Source organism: Myotis yumanensis, unplaced genomic scaffold (assembly GCF_028538775.1).
Source record: "Myotis yumanensis isolate MYYU_CA2020_CCGP unplaced genomic scaffold, mMyoYum1.0.hap1 SCAF_7, whole genome shotgun sequence".
NCBI lineage: Eukaryota > Metazoa > Chordata > Mammalia > Chiroptera > Vespertilionidae > Myotis > Myotis yumanensis.
Window position 1 is genome coordinate 33,281,998 of NW_027223758.1, and position 20,921 is coordinate 33,302,918.

Sequence of the window (20,921 nt, forward strand, 5' to 3'; positions counted from 1 at the left end):
CCAGTCTGCATTCCTACCAGCATGTGCTAGAGTTTCCTTTTCTCCGCATCCTCACCAGCACTTGTCATTTGTTGATTTGTTGATGGCAGCCATTATGACAGGTGTGAGGTGATACCTCATTGTCGTTTTAATTTGCATCTTTCTGGTGAGGGTGATGTTGAGCATTTTTTTCATACATCTGTTGGCCATCTGTACGTCCTCTTTGGAAAAGTCTCTATTCAGGTCCTTTGCCCATTTTTTAATTGGATTGTTTGTCTTCCTCTTGTTGAGTTGTATAAGTTCTTTGCATACTTTGGAAATTAACCCTTATCAGATGTATAATTAGCAAATATGTTCTCCCATGCCATGGGTTCCCTTTTCGTTTTGTTGATGGTTGTTTGTTTGTTTGTTTTTTCTGTGCAGAAGCTTTGTGGTTTTATAGTCATTTGTTTATGTTTTCCCTTGTTTCTTTTGCACTAGGAGATGTACTGCCAAAACTTCTGTTGGGTGAGATGTCTGTGATTTTACTGCCTCTGTTTTCTCCTAGGATTTTTATGGTTTCATGATTTACATTTACGTTTTAGCCATTTTGAATTTATTCTGTGTATGGTGTAAGTTGGTGGGCTAGTTCATTTTTTTTGCATGTACCTGTCCAATTTTCCCAATGCTATTATTGAGGAGACTGTCTTTACTTCATTGTATGCTCTTGCCTCCTTTGTCAAATATTAATTGACCATATTGGCGTGGGTCGATTTCTGGGGTCTCTGTTCTGTTCCAGTGATCTATATGCCTCTTTTTGTGCCACTACCAGGATGTTTTATTACAATGGCTTTGTAGTATAATTTGATATGCGGTATAGTGATCCCTCCAACTTTGTTCCTCTTTCTCAAGATTTCTGTGGCTATTACCAGTTTTTTATGGTCCATATAAATTTTTGGAATATTTATTCTAGTTCTGTGAAATATGCTGTTGGTATTTTAATAAGAATTGAAATCTATAGATTGCTTTGGGTAGTATGGACATCTTAACGATGTTAATTCTTCCAATCCATAAACATGGTATATTCTCCACTCGTTTGTATCTTCCTCTATTTCTTTTTTCCATGTTCTATAGTTTTCCGAATACAGGTCTTTTACCTCCTTGGTTAAGTTTATTCCTAGGCATCTTATTTTGTTGTTGTTGTTGTTGTAACCATAAATGGTTGTGTGTTTGTTGTTGGTGGTGGTGTTTTAGTTTCTCTGGAAATGTTTTTATTATTAATTCATTTCCGTTAAATGAAGGGGGGGGAGAGGTGATACTTCACTGTTCCTTGGGTTCTTTCAGCAATAAAGACATCTTAGGATGTCCCAAACGTTAGTGGTTCATTCTAAGAGTGCTGAAGGGCAGAAGCAGACAGAAATACCTTGTTAGCTCCATGGCTGTCACCACTGGAAACTAAAATGTCAGCATTTGTGGAGTCGGATATGCAGGGAGGCCACAGACCTCGCTTTTCACGGTGCATGTTTATTAAGAACAAGTAGCACCCTCCTAGATGGCAAAGGACAAGCCTTTTACTACAATTGTGACATTTTCTTATAATGTATGGTAGACTGCATTATTGACCCCAGTTCTTCACCCCTACTTGAATCCACATTTTTGCCATGGACTCATCCTAGGAGGAATGTACTTCCTGTCCCCTGAGTTTTGTCTTGGCTGTGTGACTCCCTTTTGCTAATGATACATGGGCAGCAGTGACAGTGAGCCAGTTCTGAGCCTGGGCTTTAAGAGATGATGACTGTTTCACTCGCCCTTTTGTGCCTCTGCCATCACCATGAGGAGAACATGCCCCACCATGGAGCTGAGCCATCCCAGATGACCCACAGGTCTACAATGAGAAACAGAGTTGCCCCTGGCACCCCAGCCTCAAACAGAGCAATCTAGCCAGACTCAGTTTACCTGCTGACACATGAGCAACAGTAACGGATGGCCATTTTAAGCCACTGAGTGTTGGAATGGAATGTTACGTAGTCAGGGTGTATTAACACATAAAACCAGCGGGTAGATCAGGAAAGAGCCAACTGCTTTCTTAGCACAATGATGGCAAGGTCTGTTGTTCCAAAATGGGCTGAAACAAAGGCGTATTAACAGGAGGAATGTCTTCTTTCTGATATGGAAAAAGACTATTGTCTCCAAGAAAAATTAATGCTCCAGACCAGGCCATCTGACTTTTTCTGTAAATACCCAGATAGTAACTATTTTGGGGGTTGTAGGCCATACAGTCTCGGTCACAACCTCTCGCCTCTGCATCTATAGCATGAAAGGACCGTAGACGGTATGTAAGCAAATGGATGTGGCTGTGTTCCGATTAAACTTTCACAGACACTGAAATTTGAACTTCATATAATTTACACACGTCACTAAATATTATTCTTCTGATTTTTTTCCAACTATTTAAAAATGTAAAAAAAAAAAAAAACATTCTTAGCTCCTGGGCTATAAAAATCAGGCAGCAGCCTGAATCTAGACTGACACGTATTAGAAAGTTGAGCAATGCTAAATAATGTCAGGAAAATGGGGATACATACACATGTGCTGCTGGAGGGATGTAGATCAGAGGCAGAATGACTGTGAATTTCATGAAGGTTCAAGGTTCCTCACTTGCTTGGACCCTTATGAGTGCTAGGAATTCTAGAATGTTCTAGGTAAGGAGAGGAAGCCACATTGCAATCAGGAAACAATAGTAAGAAAAAAAGTATTTCAGGTCAATTAAGAGATCCCAGCAATCTATTGTTATTTCTTAGTTTGTATTAAATAAATATTCACTTTGGGACGTAGGCTTGCATTTGTAATGTTGTGTTCTTCTTAAAAAGAACCTTAATATTGTAGAAGTGCCCGGCCCCACAAAACCTGGATCTTCCTGTGAGAGGGAGGCAGCCACTCTGGGAGGAATCTGATAACATGTAATCCAAGTAAGTGGAAGCACTTGTTCTGACCCAGAAATTCCACTCCTGGGCACATATCCCAAAGGAATCCTGCACATGTCTGTAAGGGAATGTGCACAAGGATATCTATTAAAGTAAGGCCCAGAGTGGCAGGGAGTTGAAGACAAGCTGAACTTCATCTCTGGAGAGTGGAAGGTTGAATGTGGCGGGTGCACACCATGGAGTATTATGTAGCTGTCATAAGCTAGAGAAGTAGGTGTGTATAAGTAAATGTGGATGGGTGTTTAAAACCAGTGCTGACTATAATAGTATCATCATTTTGGGAAACAGTTTGACAGTTTCTCTTTTTTTAAATATATTTTTATTGATTTCAGAGAGAGGAAGGGAGAGGGAGAGAGATAGAAACATCAGTTATGAGGGAGAATCATCAATCCTTTGCCCCCTACGTGGGGTGGAGCCCACAACCTGGGCATGTGCCCTGACCTGGAATTGAACCGTGACCTCCTGGTTCATAGGTTGACGCTCAACACTGAGCCACACTGGCCGGGTGACAGTTTCTTAGAAAGTTAAGCATGCATCTACCATACAACCCAGCAATTCCAGTCTCAGATAACTGATCCAAGACATACACCAAAAAATGTACATAAATTCTTGTAGCAGCTTTATTCATCATAAGTAGAAACAACCGAAATGTCCATCAACTAGAAAACAAATAAATTGCAGTATATTCATACGAATAGAATATTGCTCAGCAATAAAGAATTAACTGCTGTTACACATGGTGTGGAAGAGTCTAAAAAGCATTGGACTGGGTGAAAGAAGCCAGAACAAAGGAATAAGCTCATTTCTATGAAACTCAAAGAAAAGACAAATCCAATCGATAGCGACCAAAAAACATACCCACAGTTGCCTGGGGCTGGTGGGCGCAGGTGGGCATTGCCTGAGATGGGGCACGACAGAACTTTCAGGAAGATGAAAATGCTCTGGACACGATGTCAAAACTCATCAAACACCTTAAAACGGGTGCATTTTATTTTATGTAAATTATATCTCAGTAAAGTTGACTTCTTTTAAAATTAGTGCTAATTTTTAAAAATAAGCAACAGAATGAAGCATAAAACAACTTATATAAAATAAAAATATATACACATTACAAAGATACAAATTGCCCTGGCCAGTGAGCTCAGTGGTTAGAGTGCCGGCCTGCACACCAAAGGGCGCGTACCTCGCTTACGGGTCCCCTCCCCACCCCCGTTCAGGGTGCGTGTGGGAAGCAACCAGTCGATGTGTTCACTCTCACATCAATGTTTCTCTCTCACTCTCTCCCCCTCTCTGGAGAGTTGAAGGTTAAATGTGCTTCCTTCCCTCCCTTCTAGTCTCTGAAAAGCAATGGGAAAAAAATATCATTAACTGAGGATTCACAACAACAAAAAAGATACAAGTTAAAACATTGAGAGTTGTCTATGCAGGACATAGATAGGAGTTGATTATAGGGATAAAAAACCAATAAATCAGCAAAATAAAACAAGAGAGAGACTTTGTATAAGACCAGTAATGACAAATTTGTCATAAATAATTAACTCAACCCCTGACAACAGAAGACTAAAAAGAAAGAAAACAAACTGCTCTATTGGCAAGGGGCTCACTTCCAAGGTTGCTAGTGAGGAAACCAAGCCTGTGGGCTGGAACTCATTTCCTCCCCTTCCCCATGGGGCCGCAGAATACAAACCTGAAGGGCCATTGGCATTTACACGGCCCAGGGCAAGGCCAGAGGGCACACCTTCACCCACTCTGGAGGAAGGAGAGTATTTGTAGTTAGAAGATTAGGGTGTTGGGCTGAGAGTCCTGACCGGCTGGAGAGAGAGAAGAGAGCAACTCATGGGAGCACTATTCTTGCAGAAGCCTTCGTCTGGGAGGGACTCCTTTGCACATCCAAAGAGCCCTTAGTGACCCCGAGGTTCCCCCACATTGAACTCCTATTCGGACATCTACTTCTCCTCCAGCACAGAACTCCATCACACCTCTGCACGTTTGCTTCTGGTGGGTGCTGCCTACCAGAATGCAGTGGCCTGAGGAGGGGATGACCTGGCTCCATTACGTGCATTCTTTAGCAGAGTCAGCTATGGTTTTACATCGTAGAGGAGACTCCTCCCCATCTGGCACAGGTACTGCAAGACAAAATGCCCTGCTTGCTCTCCAAGCTAAAGAGGGCTCCCCCACACCCGAGCCAGATTGATCTGCATCTTTGGGGTGTCTTAAGATTTAGCATCTTCACCTCCTCCCTTCAGCTTCTATTCATCGTCAACTATTTTGCCATGGCTCTCATTCGGAGCTCTCCAAGAAAATAATGGATTGGCTACAAAGAATCGGATTCATTAGCTAATACAGGTAAACCTTCCTTAAAGGTTCAGAAAACTATGGGACCACCTCCCTTACTGATATCTGCAAATCTGAGCTTTTCTGTTGCCAGGCATGAAATATGCACCTGTCATTAAGAACAAAAAAAGGCCGAAACTGGTTTGGCTCAGTGGATAGAGCGTCGGCTTGCGGACTGAAAGGTCCCAGGTTCGATTCCGGTCAAGGGCATGTACCTGGGTTTCGGACACATCCCCAGTAGGAGATGTGCAGGAGGCAGCTGGTCGATGTTTCTCTCTCATCGATGCTTCTAGCTCTCTATCTCTCTCCCTTCCTCTCTGTGAAAAATCAATAAAATATATTTTTAAAAAATAAAAAAAAAGAACAAAAAAAGAGCACAGAAAGTTATGAAAGCAGAGCAAGAAAAATAAGAAAGGAATAAAGAACTGGGTGGGAATGTGTGGTTTTCAGACAGGATTACAGACTTGGCCCTGGCCGGTTTGGCTCAGTGGATGGAGTGTTGGCACGGGGACTGAAGGGTCCCGGGTTCAATTCCGATCGATGGCACATACCTCAGTTGCAGGCTCAGTCCCTGGCCCTGGTTGGGGCAAATGCAGGAAGCAACCAATCGATGTGTTTCTCTCACATCGATGTTTCTCTGTCTCTCCCCCTCCCTTACACTGTCTCTAAAAATCAATGGAAAAATATCCTCAGGTGAGGATTAACAAAACAAACAAACAAGACTACAGACTTGGACAGGAAGAGTCGGTAAGTAGTCCGTTGGGAAGATCATCTGAGGATGTGGGAAGGTAGGAAGCTTTCGGCAGAAAGGGATTCTCACTGATGAGTGGGCTTCTTTGTGAAATGCCCAGGAGCCCAGAGTCCTGAAACTGAAAGTGTACTGAGACCCCTGGCCTTGATGCCAATCAAATGTGCCTGACCCTCTCTCTAGGCTCCTGAAGTGCTGTGGTCCTTCGCTTACCACTGTGTTCCTCTCTTCCTGAGCCACAGGTGAGTACTGCTACCATCTCCGGCCTGGTAGCAGATGGGATGGCACCTGATATCCCGAAAACTCTGCTTCCGTTCCCTGTTGGGCCATTGCTCTTGCTCTAACCCAGTGTTAACCACAAGCCTCCTTGGCTGGAGTGTGCCTCGCCTAGAAGACGAACCTTCTTATGCTTCCAGTGGGTTATCCATCTTGGCCAGCACCCTGCCACTCCCTTCTCAGGTGTCTGCCGCCCACCCTGTTATCCTCTGCTTCCCGAGCAGCCGCTCAGGAAAGGAATCGCCTGGTGAGAAAAGAGGACGAAGCTACTGGCCCAAATGAGCTTGGAGATGTTCCTGGTTTCTATTACATTCCACGTCTCCGGCGCCTGGTGCCAGGTGCCGTTAGCAATGGTGATGGCCATGCTGAGGCTTTTTCTTTGAAATGATGTTTGGCAATCTATCACGAAGGACATAAGCTTTGAAGCCAAACAAATCTGGATTAAAACCATCGCTTTGCCTCGATTAGTGAAGTGACCCTGAACAATGCCTCTGGACTTCAGTTTTTCCTTCTCTCACATGGAGACAACACTGCGGACCTCAGAGATTCGCTGTGAAGATTGCGTGCGGCAATGTCCTGTAGGGGAAGCCCCTGGTGCCTGGTTGCAGCTGGTGTTTACTATGAGCTCACCCTCCTTGCCTTTGGGCCATTGGACAGCTGACCTCTTTCCTCTCTGAAGCTCTCCTGGCCCTGCTTCCAGGTCAACATAGTCAATATTCAAGAAAAGGAACAAGGATGGACAGCGATCCAGAGACTTCTCTGCTCACTGTGTTTCTTCAAGTCAAAGTTGAACATTTCCAAATTTCGGGTCTCCACCCTGAGAGGCAGCATTCTTACCCCGAATCCAAGTTCAAGGGCAGACCTCGCGCCCCTGTGCCTGGCGTGCACACAATGTAACTCTGTTTGAGCTCTGGTGAGAGGTGATAAAGAAGGTCTCAGCTCTGTATCAGAGCATGTTTCCAGCTTATCGCTGTCCCAGCTCTCCTTGTGCCTCCCAGGATGTCTTCCCGGCTTCTTATCTCTGCTGCTGCCTAAACTTCCCAGAAGCAGTTCTCTCCCCGACGCCTTCATTCAATGTGTCTACTGTCCCAGGAAGCAGCCATTGCTCTGTCCCCGTTGGTCATGTTTTCATCCCTCCCAGAATGCCCTTCTCTCACCTCCCCCTCCACTTCTGAAACCACCCAGGCCGTTGTAAGTTTCCTGTGGATTGAGGACTGAGGTGGTGGCAGACAAACTGTCTAAAAGGGTTTCTGCCCTTGAAATCCTTACAGCTTCCTTAGGAAAAGGAAAAGCACGAATTTTTAAATAAGCTTTATATCCTCCCCAAAACACGCAAGAAATGTTTGCCAAACAAAACGGATCTTGAGTAAGTATCTACTATGTGCCCATAGTCTATTGAGCACAAGAAATGCAGAGCATGATAGGGTACAGTCCCCTACTAGGCGGCTGTATGAGGATAAACCAAGTTATGAAGCAGTTACAAGGAAAGGAATCTCGGTGGGTTGTAAGGACAAAGGTTTACTCTTCACACCTGCTGCAGAGGCATCGCAGGTTGGCTGGCGACTGGGCCCGAATCTCCTCATCCTGGAACCAGACTCACTGAATGGCCACTCACTTGTTGCTCATCATCACAGCAGAAGAAAAGAGAGCTCTGATGGGTCTTGAACTGGCCATTACACATGCCCTGACCTGGGAAGGGATGTGTAGCTCATAACTCACTGGCTGCAACGGTGACATGGCCCCATTCCACCACAAGAAGGCCAAGAAGTGCAATCCCACCACAGGCCTAGAATCCAGAAAGCCAGAAATATTTGCTGAATCGCCTTAATGACCTCCAAAAAGACAAGTATAGTGGTCAGGCAGAATGGCCACATGAATAAAAACAATTCAAAGTAGCCTGTGATTAATCAAAATTTAAAAAAAACAAAAACATATTGTAGTAGAATGAAGTGTGGGGGCAATCACCAAAGGCCAGGGAGGTTCAGAGAAGGTTGCATGGAGGACCTTCTCCAAAACCTGAAGGAAGATAGACTTCAGAGAAATGGCGAAGAGGAAGAGGATATGAGAGCATATTCCAGTGAGGAGAGCAGTATGAAGAGAGGAGTGGTGGCAGAAATGTTTGTAAGCCACTTGGAAACAATGAAAATGCTGCAGTCAAGCAGGGCTGTAGGTCGTGCCCCCAAGTTCAGTGGAGCTGTGGGCTGGACTTCACAATCAGGTAGGCCACTGGCTGTGTGCTACTGTCGGGCAAGGTTACTGGCCAAGCTCTCTGGTCAGGAGAGGCCTCCGGATGTATGCCACAGTTGGGTGGGACCAGAGACAGTGCTCCATGGTTGGGTGGGGTTACTGTTCGGGCTCCCTTGTGGGGCTGCAGGCTGTTCCCTGTGATTGGGTGGGGTCACTGGCTGGGTTCCTGGCCAGGGTGAGGCAACAGGCTGTGTTCAGCTATTGAGCAAGGCCATAGGCTGGGCTGGGCTTCAGGGCAGGGCTGTCCACTGAGTTCCATGGTTGGATGGTGCCACGTGTTGATTTCCAAGGCTGTGCGGGATCACTGTTCAGGCTCTGTGGTTATGCAGGGCCAGAGGCTATACTTAACAGCTAAGCAGGGTAGCTGGTTTGGCTGCCAGGATTTCTGTGGCTGCCCACGTTCTCTGAGCAGGTGTCCTGGTCAGCAGGACTGCAGGCTATACTCAGCAGTTGTGCAGGACTGCAAATTTGCTTTCCTGTCTGGGCAGCCATTAAATGGGCATCACAGTTCATTGTCTGGGGACTCAAATCTGCCAACTGAGCTCTCAGCCGGATGCGGTCACCAGCTCAGCTCTGCAGATGGGTAGAGCTGATGGCTGAGACTAATGCTGGGTCTATGTTGCAATCAAGGATGTGGTCCACCAGGATCTGAGCATTGGTTGCTGTAAGCCCTCTCTCCCTCTCTGTCAGATCTTTTGTAGTCAAGCCCAGCAGAGTCCGGTGATCATCCTCCTCCTTTCCCAGCAGATAACTAGAGCTTCGTTAGCTCAGGAGACTAGTACAAAGAGTCTCTGGGACAAGGAACAGGATGCCAGTGGGAGAGTTAAGCGATGTTTTATAAACTTAACTAGAGGCCCGGTGCACGAAATTCATGCGGGGGGGGGGGGGTGGTTCCCTCAGCCCGGCCTGCACCCTCTCCAATCTGGGACCCCTCGGGGGATGTTCGACTGCCGGTTTAGGCCCACAGAGATCGGGCCTAAACCGGCAGTCGGACATCCCAGGGATCAGGCCTAAACCGGCAGTCTGACATCTCTCTAGCAATCCAAGACCGCTGGCTCCTAACTGCTCGCCTGATTGCCCCTAACCCCTCTACCTGCTGGCCTGATCACCCCTACCTTGCCCCCCTGCCAGCTTGATCGCCCCTAACTGCCTGTGCCTCGGCCCCCAGTCTGGCCTCCCTTTGCGGGAGGCGACCTGGTGGATCAGGGGAAGGCACTGCCCCCATTACCCTGCTGCTGCTGCCACTGCCAGCCTGAGCCTCAGCCCTTCACAGCCTCCCATGGCTGCCTGAGCCTCGGCCCTCGCAGCTGCTGCGGCTTTGTCTGGAAGGACGTCCGGAAGACGACCACTCTAATTAGCATATTACCCTTTTATTAGTATAGATGTTAAGACCCAGCCTTCTTTCCCAGCTCAGCTTTGAGGACAGTGACAAGCAGGATTGTGAAGAATTCTTCCCAGGGAAATCCAACCACAAAGGAAATGCCTGACGACACAGATACTCTATGTCTTTGTCTGTTTGTGCTGTAACAAACTACCACAGACTGGGTGGGTGAGACCATAAACAGTTATTTCTCACAGTTCTGGAGCCCAGGAAGTCCAAGATCAGGGGACCAGCAGAGTCAGTGTCCGGTGAGAGCCCACTTCCTGGTTCATCTCACCGTCTCCTCACTTTTTGGAGGAGACGAGCTCTGTGGGTCTTTTGTAGAAGGGCCCTAATCCCATCCATCAGGATTCCATCCTCCTGACCTGATCCCCTCCCAAAAGCCCCACTTCCTAATACACTGGGAATTGGGATTTCAACATATAAACTTGGGAGGCACAGACATTCAGTCTAAAAGGCTTGTGGAGGATTCTTCCCAGAAAAATGTGACCAGTCCAAGAGGAAAAAAAACTAAAGACACAGGCACCATATGTTCACTGATAAAATAAACCAGTTAGTAGTGGCCCACTCCAAACTACAAGCATATGGCCAAGAACGACTAACCAGATAAGGAAAGCTTCTAACACTAAAAATAAATAAATAAATGCAACTAAAATGAAACAGATTATGCAGGGGATAATATCATCAGAAAAAATTATCAAAATTCTCAGAAAAATAAGAAGCTATTGTAAGCATGAAACAAGAAAGGATGCTATTTTCAAAAAGAAAAGAAGAAAAATAAGGAATGAGAAATACTTTAGAGAATAAAAGTAACAAGATGAAATTTCTCGAAAATAGAATAAAATGATAGCGATAAAAGCAGTAGAGAAAATATAAGGAAATAAGGGAATCTGTCGGGGAACTTAACATTTGAAAAATAAGAATTCCAGAGAAATGAAACAAGAAAAACAAAGGGCAGGATGCCTATCATTAAGGAAATAAATCAAGAAAAAATAAGTCCTAGAATTGAAGGACATAAGTTTCCAGATTGACAGGGCCCATTGAGTGCTCAGTGAAATTGATTAAAATAAACCTTCAGTAAATTTAAGCACATCATCATGAAATTTCAAACACCCTGTAGACAAAGAGAAAAGTCTTAAGCTTTCAGAGAGAACTAACAGGTCCCATACAGAGAGACCAGATTCAGCATGACTAGCTTTCTTCACAGTGACACTAGATGTTGAAAGACAGTGGAACAATGACCTTAAAACTGAGAGAATCATTTACAATATGGAATGAGCAACCAAACTACATACTAACCAATTGTAAGATGAATAAAATGAGGTCAGACATTTTCAGGAAGCTGCCAAGAGGTCCTCTGCCAAAATAAAGGAGTTTATCAAGAAAGACCCACCCTGAGAGTGTTGCTCAGTGATTTGAGCACTGAAGGATCTCGGGTTTGAGTCCCAGTCAAGGGCATATGCTGGGTTGCCGGTTCACTCCCTGCTTTCTGGCTGGTTGTGTGTGGGAGGCAACCGGGAAATGTGTCTCTCTCACATCAATGTTTCTCTCTCTCTCTCTCTTTCTCTCTCTCTCTCTCCCCCTCTCTCCTTCCACTTTCTCTGAAAATCAATGGGAAAAATATCCTCAGGTGAGAATTAACAACAACAAAATAGAAAGAGAGAGAGAGAGAGAGAGAGAGAGAGAGAGAGAGAGGAAGGCAGACCCAGGATCCAGAAAGCAGGGCATTTATCTCAAGAAACTATAAGAGATTCTCCCAGATGGTGTGAATGGAGATCCAGGATGGCAGCAGGTCACCAGGTGCAGAGACAGCCAGTTCAGAGTGGAGCAGGTCCAAGTGCCCAAGAAGAGAATTCTCCAAGAAGATAAAATTGATAAATCCCTAATGGTGCTGAACACATTCACTGGAGATAAAAGAATCAAATTCTCACCTTCCATACTGGTAGTAGGAGTTTAATGGGTAATACCTACTAGTAAAACTGAAAAACAAAAATTATGAATTAACAATATAAGTTAGCATATTGTTTATAGATATGGAAGTAAAAGTCAAAGAAACAACAAAAATGTGAAAATGGTTTTCTTTGGAAAGCAAGAAATGGAAGAAGGGAAATGGGGACTCTGATAATTTATTATCCTCTCTTATTCAAAGTTGACTCTTAAAACCATGTGGATGTATTGTTTTGATGAAAATTTAAATTAAATATTAAAAAAATTAAAATAATATATAGAGAGAGAAACAACAGAGTATGAAGTAGGCTGACGGATAAACACAGTTTTCTGCCTAACTCTTTGGCTTCCATAACAATCCCAGAAAATATATGACCCCAGTGTAACACTGTCTACCCCTGGCTTTTGAGAGATTCTAATGACTATAATACACATTTCTATTTATAATAGCAATAGTGCAGGAGACAAGGAGCTCATTGCAAACTTATATGCAGACCGACATTTAATCCAGCAACCTCCTCAGGTTAGTTATGTGACATTGGGTAAAATGACTCTCCAGTCCAAGCCTCGTCCAGAAAATAACAGTGATGACACAATCTACTTGTTAGGTTAGTTGAAAGGAATAGATGCGGTAAGATATGTGTAAGCCCATTTTCCCCTCCTATAAATGCTTCCTCACCCACACCTCTTCTGCTTGAGTTTGATTAGATTTACTAAGAGACACACACAGAAGTCAGCCAAAGGTATTTTAATAAAACTCAGGAATCTACGTGGTCAGACTCAGGGCAGGGTTTTCTTCATTGTTGCGCTCTCGGGCTTCAACCACTAACTCGCTGCCGGGTTATCTTTGGCTGGAACTTGGGCTTCACACAGCACAGTTTGCCGCTTGGACAGAAAATAAAGACTGATTCGTCCTTATGGCATTCCTCACGGCAGTTGCCATGAAGATTCCAGCATTTTTCAGTGCTGCCTGATACAAAGAGAAAAAGAGAAGGGAGGCAAATCAGTCCCGAGGGGGAAATGAGCCCTGGCTTGAGAAGGCTAATAGTCAGGCTGAAGGGGTGGGGCGGGGGGGGGGGGGGGGGGGGGGATGCAATAGACGGAGGAGTCACCTCTAGATTTATAAGGTGGTAGAGTCTTGCATCCTTTCTGGACACCCCATTTCAAGTCCAGCCCTTCTTGAAAGTTCTCTCACAGGTTCCATGGGTCCTAATGGCTAGGAACATGGACTGTTGAGACCCATACACCTGGATTTTGAATCTGTCTACACCACAAGCCAACTGGGAGACCTTGGGCAGGCCATTACCCTTCTCAGAGCATCAATTTCTTCTTTTCTAAAAAGAAGATATAGCACCCGCCTCAGAGAGTTGTTGTGGGGATTAAATGAAATGGTCTATAAAACCATTAAATAAAGTCAGACAAATCATGACAGGACCTCAAAAATAATTAAATATTTTATAAACCATTCCATAAGTAAAGATAAAACTAGAAGGAATATGTGAGCAAATAAATGCAACAGATCATGGCTTCTGAGAAACACAAGGTGAAAAAGAGGATACATTCCTCAAAAAGAAAGGAAGAAGTGCCCTAGCCATTTTGGTTCAGTGGATAAAGCGTTGACCTGCAGACTGAAGGGTAACGGGTTCGATTCTGGTCAAGGGCACATCCCAGGTTGCAGGCTCGATTCCCAATAAGGGGTGTGCAGGAGGAGGTAGCCAATCGATGATTTTCTCTCATTATTGGTGTTTCTCTCTCTCTCTCTCCCTCTTCCTTTCTCTCTCTGAAATCAATTAAAATGTATTTTTAAGAAAAGAAAGGAAGAAAGAGGTAAAAAGAAATTAATAGAAAGTTACAAATATTGATTGTAAGCAAAAGAACTCCAACATACAAATAACAGGAAGCACCAAAGAAGAAATAAAGTCAAGGCAACAGAATACTACAAACTGCATTCACTAAACTTTCCCCAATATTGACTCCTCACGCTAACATATTATTCCACGTTGAGAAATGAGTACATTGGAACTCAGAGCAGCCAAATGGCTTGTCGGGTGTCATAGAGCTAAAAACTGATGGAGCAGGTTCTAACCCAGGATTTGGAGGTGGATGGTGTTTCATGCCTGTGTCTGGCGTGAGCAGGCCCAAATTGTGAGGCCGTGCTCCCAAGCAATCCACTCACATCCTGGCCTGTGGAAAGTTTGAGATGCTGGGGGGTGGGCGGGGGGGGCGGGGGGGCGGGGGTGTGGATTGAGCTCCTCTCTGATGAGGGGATGGTACTAGCACCTTGGCCTGGGCAAGTTTGATGAGGGTCCTTCTCTACTGAAAGCTATTCCATGGCTTTGGTGCAGGGACTGGTACTGACAGGCTGCCTTAAGGCAGCTGTGAATAGTGCAAAATCCAAGTAATTCCAGGGACCACGGGCAGAAAGGGTCACTGTTGCCTCCACTCTTTCCTGTTTCCCCTGCCCGGCCCCACTCCTCCTCGAACAGCAGACCTCCTGTCCCTGATCCCTGGAGCTGACCAAGGAAAGGGGGTCTGAGAGGGCGGCTGAGGGAACAGTCTGGAGGTTACAGCTGGTTCCTAAGAGCTGGCGCCGTTCCTGGCAAGGATGGCTGTCTGGGTGCCAGGTCCCCTCTGGGGTGGGCTTAAAAGATAAAGAAGCTGCGTTTGTTACACACCAAAGTGCCAGTGTGTTCGTGTTGATTCCACAACCTGATTCATTATTTCAAATGGACAAATGAGTACATTGAAGGCAACTGGAGCCAAGTCGTTCTCTGGGGACATCACGGAGCTAATAAAGGCGGGGCAGGGTCGAACCCAGTACTTGGGGGCTCTTCCCTCTTCCCCAGATCAGTGGTGGTGCCCACTGCCACCTGCCAGCCCGTCCTCCCAGGCCCTGGAGTGCCCTGACCGAGAGCCCCTCTCCACCCCGCCCCTCCCCGGGGAGGTCTACATTACCTGGAGTGGCCTGGGACAAGAGCAGCAGCACAGTCAGAGTGAGCATAAAAGGCGTCATGACTTCAGCAGCCCCAGCAGGAGTCTTGGGTCTCGAGAGGCGACAAGCCAGTGGGTGAGAGCCCTGGACTCTTCTGCTCGCTCTCATCAACCAGGACATGATCAACTGGGTCACTTACACGTGCCCTCGGCTGCCCACGGGTACAGTCTGCCCTGAACCAGCCTGCCTCCCCCACACTTCTCAGTCACTAACTCAGTGCCCCCGCATCACCACTCACACCACCGAGCTGACCTGTCTCCTTTCATCCATCTTCACTTTTCGGGACCAGCAGGGAGAAGTCATACAACGGCCAGAAGGATTTAATATATATATATATTAGCCCTGGTCATAACTCAAAATCCTCCAAGACTCCACATCACACATTGAAGGGGAAAAAAGCACAATCTTTACTATGCCCTACAAAGCCCTACCTTATCTGGTCTAGAGATCCACCGTTATGGCGATTTTAATGTACGTTAGGCAAACTCCTTTATGGAGTTTAATTTTCCATTTTGAGGGCAGAGGAGGAGAGAAAGAATGACACTCACTCAGATCTTGGGAAGAATGTGTCTATCTGATCATTTTCTCTCTAAGAGAAAAGTCCCCACTGTCCAAAATGTTCAGTTTCTGCCCTTACCGGTTTGGCTCAGTGGATAGAGCAGTGGTTCTTAACCTTCCTAATGCCGCGACCCTTTAATACAGATCCTCATGTTCTGGTGACCCCCAATTTCATTGTTACAAATTGAACATAATTAAAGCATAGTGGTTAATCACAAGAACAATATGTAATTATATATGTGTTTTCCAATGGTCTTAGGCGACCCCTGTGAAAGGGTCGTTCGACCCCCAAAGGGGTCGAAACCCACAGGTGAGAACCGCTGGGATAGAGCATCGGCCTGCGAACTGAAAGGTCCCAGATTCGATTCCGGTCAAGGGCATGTACCTTGGTTGCAGGCATATGCCCAGTAGGCGGTGTGCAGGAGGCAGCTGATCGATGTTTCTCACTCATCAATGTTTCTAACTCTCTATCCCTCTCCCTTCCTCTCTGTAAAAGAAATCAATAAAATATATTTTTTAAAAAATAAAATGTTCAGCTTCAGGAAGGATTTTGTCATCGAGAGTGAGAGAGGGAAGAGTTGAAAGTATTCTGCTGGCTGTGCCACTCACTTGCTGTGTGACCTTAGGAAAGTCACTTTCCCTCTTGGGCTTTAACTGCACCAATGAGCAGGTTGGAACAGATGGGCTGTAGTATGCTATGGTTCTCTGGATGCTGAAAAGGCACAGAATGTGGAGTGCTGTGCGTTTTTACCACCAACACAGGCCAGGCTAATTGAGTTTACACCTAAGGATTCTCAAGGTGTCCTCAGCAGGCTCCAACTCTCTTTACACACTGAGGTCAGAGGCCTCTCCCCTTGTTCCTGACATCCAATATGCTATATGGCATTTGCAAACCACAGTCCCACTCTGGCCAGCCCATTTATCTGCTTCAAGATTCCAAATGGTTATTGTGTTGTCCATCGCATTCTCCTCTTATTTATTGGATTATAACTTTTAAAAGTCTCTGTAGTTGCTATAGTTTAAGTGCAACTTGGGAACTGAATGCCTAAAAAGTGTGTGTATTTAACCCACCATTTTTCCCGAAAAGCTCAATGGTGTGTTTTAAAAAATTATATTCTCTTTTTATTTCGGGTGCCTAAAAAGGCTATTAATTTCTGTATTTGATTTTCAATCAAAAACGATTCATTTTATTTTTTCTTTTAAATATATTTTATTGATTTTTTACAGAGAGGAAGGGAGTGGGATAGAGAGTTAGAAACATCGATGAAAGAGAAACATCGATGAGCTGCCTCCTGCACACTCCCCACTGGGGATGTGCCCACAACCAAGGTATATGCCCTTGACCAGAATCGAACCTGGGACCCTTGAGTCCGAAGGCCAACGCTCTATCCACTGAGCCAAACCGGTCAGGGCCAAAACGATTCATTTTAAATCAAATCTGCATTTCTGGATCTCAACCCACTTAAGTCACAAAATGTTAACATTTTTACATATTTCTGGATTTTTTTGGTCAATATTATGTCTAAGAAGATTGTACCTTTTTGTCTGGGCCATTTGGCTCAGTGGTTGAGCATCGACCCATGCACTAAGAGGTCACTGGTTCAATTCCCGGTCAGGGCACATGCTCAGGTTGTGGGCTGGATCCTGGTATAGGTGTGCAGGAGGCAGCCAATTACCGATGTTGTTGTTCCTCTCTCATCAATGTTTCTATATCTCTCTCCTTCTCCCTTCCTTTCTCTCTAAGATCAATTTTTTAAAAGCATATTTAAAAAAAGATTGCAGAGACCACCAAGATGGCAGCATAGGTAAACACCGGAGACTGCTGCCGCAAACAACCATTTCAAAAATACAACTAAAAGACGGAACGGACATCACCCAGAACCACAGGAAGGCTGGCTGAGGAGAGACTCTTCAACTAGAAGGAAAGACAACAGCATACCGAGGCTCAAAGGAGTCGCAGTGTGGAAAATTTAAAGGTGCAGAGGTGCGCGCGCAAAGCGGGCTGGTGGCTGAGGGCATGGTTGTCGTTTTCAATCAGGAGGGAGTCTCAGACTCTGAGCTCCAGATCCGGGTGAGTCTCTAGGGACTCAGACTCAAACGGGAGAAGCAGGATTGTCTAGCATCAGTTGGAACGTGAAGGCAGCTTTCTCTCCGAGGTTTGCAGTGGTTGCTGGGGTTCTGAGAAGCAGAGCCTCTGGGAACAGGACTGAGAGCAGCCATAACTGCTCCCTCCGCCAGCCCTGTTGAGCCTGCCCCGCCCAAGCCCTGCGCAGAGCCATTTGCCGGATCCCCTCAGGCAAAGGCTAGATTAGCACCTCCCCAGAGGACAGAAGTTTCCCTCTAGTATTAACTACAACAATCAAGGCTTAACTAGAACAAGACTGCGCACAAAGACCACAAGGGGGTGCACCAAGAAAGCATAAAAAATGCGGAGACAAAAAAACATGACAGAAATGGAGGATATGGAGCTAAAAAACGCAATTTTGAGGGCTTGCAATAAACTTGATGAGAGCCTCACGAAAACTAATGAGACCCTCGATGCTATGATAAAGAACCAACTAGAAATTAAGCATACACTGACTGAAATAAAGAATGTTATACCCAATAGCAGACCAGAGGAGCGCAAGAATCAAGTCAAAGATTTGAAATGCGAAGAAGCAAAAAACACCCAACTGGGAAAGCAAAATGAAAAAAGAATCTGAAAATACGAAGATAGTGTAAGGAGCCTCTGGGACAGCTTCAAGCGCAGTAATATCAGAATTATAGGGGTGCCAGAAGATGAGAGACAGCAAGATATTGAAAACCTATTTGAAGAAATAATGGCAGAAAACTTCCCCCACCTGGTGAAAGAAATGGACTTACAGGTCCAAGAAGCGCAGAGAACCCCAAACAAAAGGAATCCAAAGAGGACCACACCAAGACACATCATCATTAAAATGCCAAGAGCAAAAGACAAAGAGAAAATCTTAAAAGCAGCAAGAGAAAGAGGCTCAATTACCTACAAGGGAATACCCATACGACTGTCAGCTGATTTCTCAACAGAAACTTTGCAGGCCAGAAGAGAATGGCAAGAAATATTCAAAGTGCTGAATACCAAGAACCTACAGCCAAGAGTACTTTATCCAGCAAAGCTATCATTCAGAATTGAAGGTCAGATAAAGAGCTTCACAGATAAGGAAAAGCTAAAGGAGTTCATCACCACTAAACCAGTATTATACGAAATGCTGAAAGGTATCCTTTAAGAAGAGGAAGAAGAAAAAGGTAAAGATACAAATTGTGAACAACAAGCATGCATCTATCAACAAGTGAATCTAAGAATCAAGTGAATAAATAATCTGATGTACAGAATGAACTGGTGATTACAATAAATCAGGGACATAGAAAGGGAATGGACTGACTCTTCTTGGGGGGGAAGGGGTGTGGGGGGTGCGGGAAGAGACTGGACAAAAATCGTGTACCTATGGATGAGGACAGCGGGTGGGGAGTGAGGGCGGAGGGTGGGGCGGGAACTGGGAGGAGGGGAGTTATGGGGGGGGGGAAAGAGGAACAAATGTAATCTGAACAATAAAGATTTAATAAAAAATTTTAAAAAAATAAAAAAAGATTGCAGAAAAAGTGCATGCAAGCTGCTCCTCCCAGGGGGCCTGGGCTAAATGTTCTTGAGCATCTCCAGGAAGGCCTGCAGGGATGGTGCCTCCACATTCTGGAAGGTGTTCTGGACTCTGCTGTACAGGATGAAGTATTTCACCTCCAGCCAGATGAACCCGAAGTGGTTCTCATCGAACAGGATGAAGACTCCAGGGAAGCGCCTGGGGTAGGTGAAGCCATGGAAGGTAACCATGTGGACGCCATAGAAACACATCCTGCAGGTTCGGGGGTAGTTCTGGTCTCTTGAGTGCACACCCACAGGCAGAACAAACGGAACAGGCTGCTCCTCCGGAGCTGCAGCCCCGGACTCCCCGAAGCTGGGCAGGGCAGGGCTCTGCCAGCCATGGCCCTGGCTTTCCTCAGTCTGGTCTTCTTGCTGCTGCTGCTCCCGGATCACCTGCTGGTCAATCTCCTGGACCACGAGGGAGAGCTCCTTGAAGTTGCGGAAGATCTCGCCATCTCGCAGCTGGATGCGGCGCATGAGGTAGATCTCTAACGCTAACGTCTTGGTTATTCCCATGATCTTCGTGACCCTGGCATACTTCCCATGGAAGCTGAGCATGGCAATCGTTAGGCCGTAGGCATCGTATTTGCCTTGGAAGAGGCCTGGCCTGATGAGGTCGTCCGGGTGGCGTGGCGGGAGGTAGAGGCGGCGGTAGGTCAGGCAGTCATACTGCTGTCCGTCCTCCTGTACCAGCACCCGCCCCCGTTCGTCCCAAGGCCGCGTTGGTGAATCCTTTCGGTGGTCTGTCTTGATGCACTGGATGCTGAACCTGTCCTTCTGAATCTGCATGTGGCGGTTGTGGGGCCTGCTGTGGCGGCCTTCCATGCACTCCACCGTGACTGATTTCCTCTCCGTCAGGCGAATTCTGAACGAGGGCTCGAATTGCATTGGGCCATCCACATGGGTGTTAAGGGAAGGCCTGCACGTCCAACCAGTAATGCATAAGCCGTCCACCACGACATTCAGCAGTGTTCTATAGCCATGATCGAGCTGCCACAAACCCAAAATGTTTCTGTATGGGAACATCTTCGCGTAGAGTTCTCGATAAGACCTACCGATCATCTTCAGGTCCTGCAAGTTTTCACGAAAGCCAAACTCCTCCCAGCAGCGCCGTCTCCAGATGCTGTCGGTGTGCAGGATGTGGTGGAATTTGGTGCAGGCCAGGGCCAGGCTGGGGAGGTCGGTGCCGGGGAGCAAGGCGAAGATCTCCACCAGCATCTCCACCGGCAGGTCCTGCAGCGAGCAGCGCAGGGGCTGCGGGGCCAGCATGGGGCCCGCGATTCCTCCACTCCCAGCACAGCACCGCACTGCTGCGTCCGCCTCGACGTGCTTTTCTGCCGGGGCCGGCTTGGCGTTGGCTGCTGCCCTCTCAGCCAGGCGCTGGCGCTTCTGAGGACACCGACATCCCCGGGAAGAGCCCACGCTGCAGAGGCAAGCGCACTCCTCCATGCCTCCAGGCTTAACAGCCACCACAGCGTGGGCCACCACACCTCAGCAGGGTTTTAAGCTGTTTCATCCCGCCCTAGATCCAGCCACGCCCCCCAGGGCCTAGCCACACCCCCTCAGAGAGGAGCCAATTGTAGGACTTTAAACCCATACCCCTTAACAGTCGCCTCCCTTTCCCAGTGCCCCTCCCTGTCCTCCAGCCCTAGCCCCAGGCAGTCACTAATCTGCTTTCTGTAGGGATATGCCTCCAGGGATATGCCTATGGGGGTAGGGCATTTCACATAAATTCAGTAAAAAAAAAAACAACTGTGGTACATCTACACAATGGAATACTATACTGCGGTAAAAAAGAAGGAACTCTTGCCATTTGCAACAGCATGGATGGAACTGGAGAGCAT

The 20,921-nt window shown here is 46.3% G+C and overlaps 1 pseudogene; it reads right to left on the reverse strand.

Annotated features, from left to right (window-relative positions):
- Positions 1 to 19,074: 19,074 nt before the first annotated feature.
- On the reverse strand, positions 19,075 to 20,544 carry LOC139014523 (F-box only protein 31 pseudogene; annotated as a pseudogene).
- Positions 20,545 to 20,921: the final 377 nt, after the last annotated feature.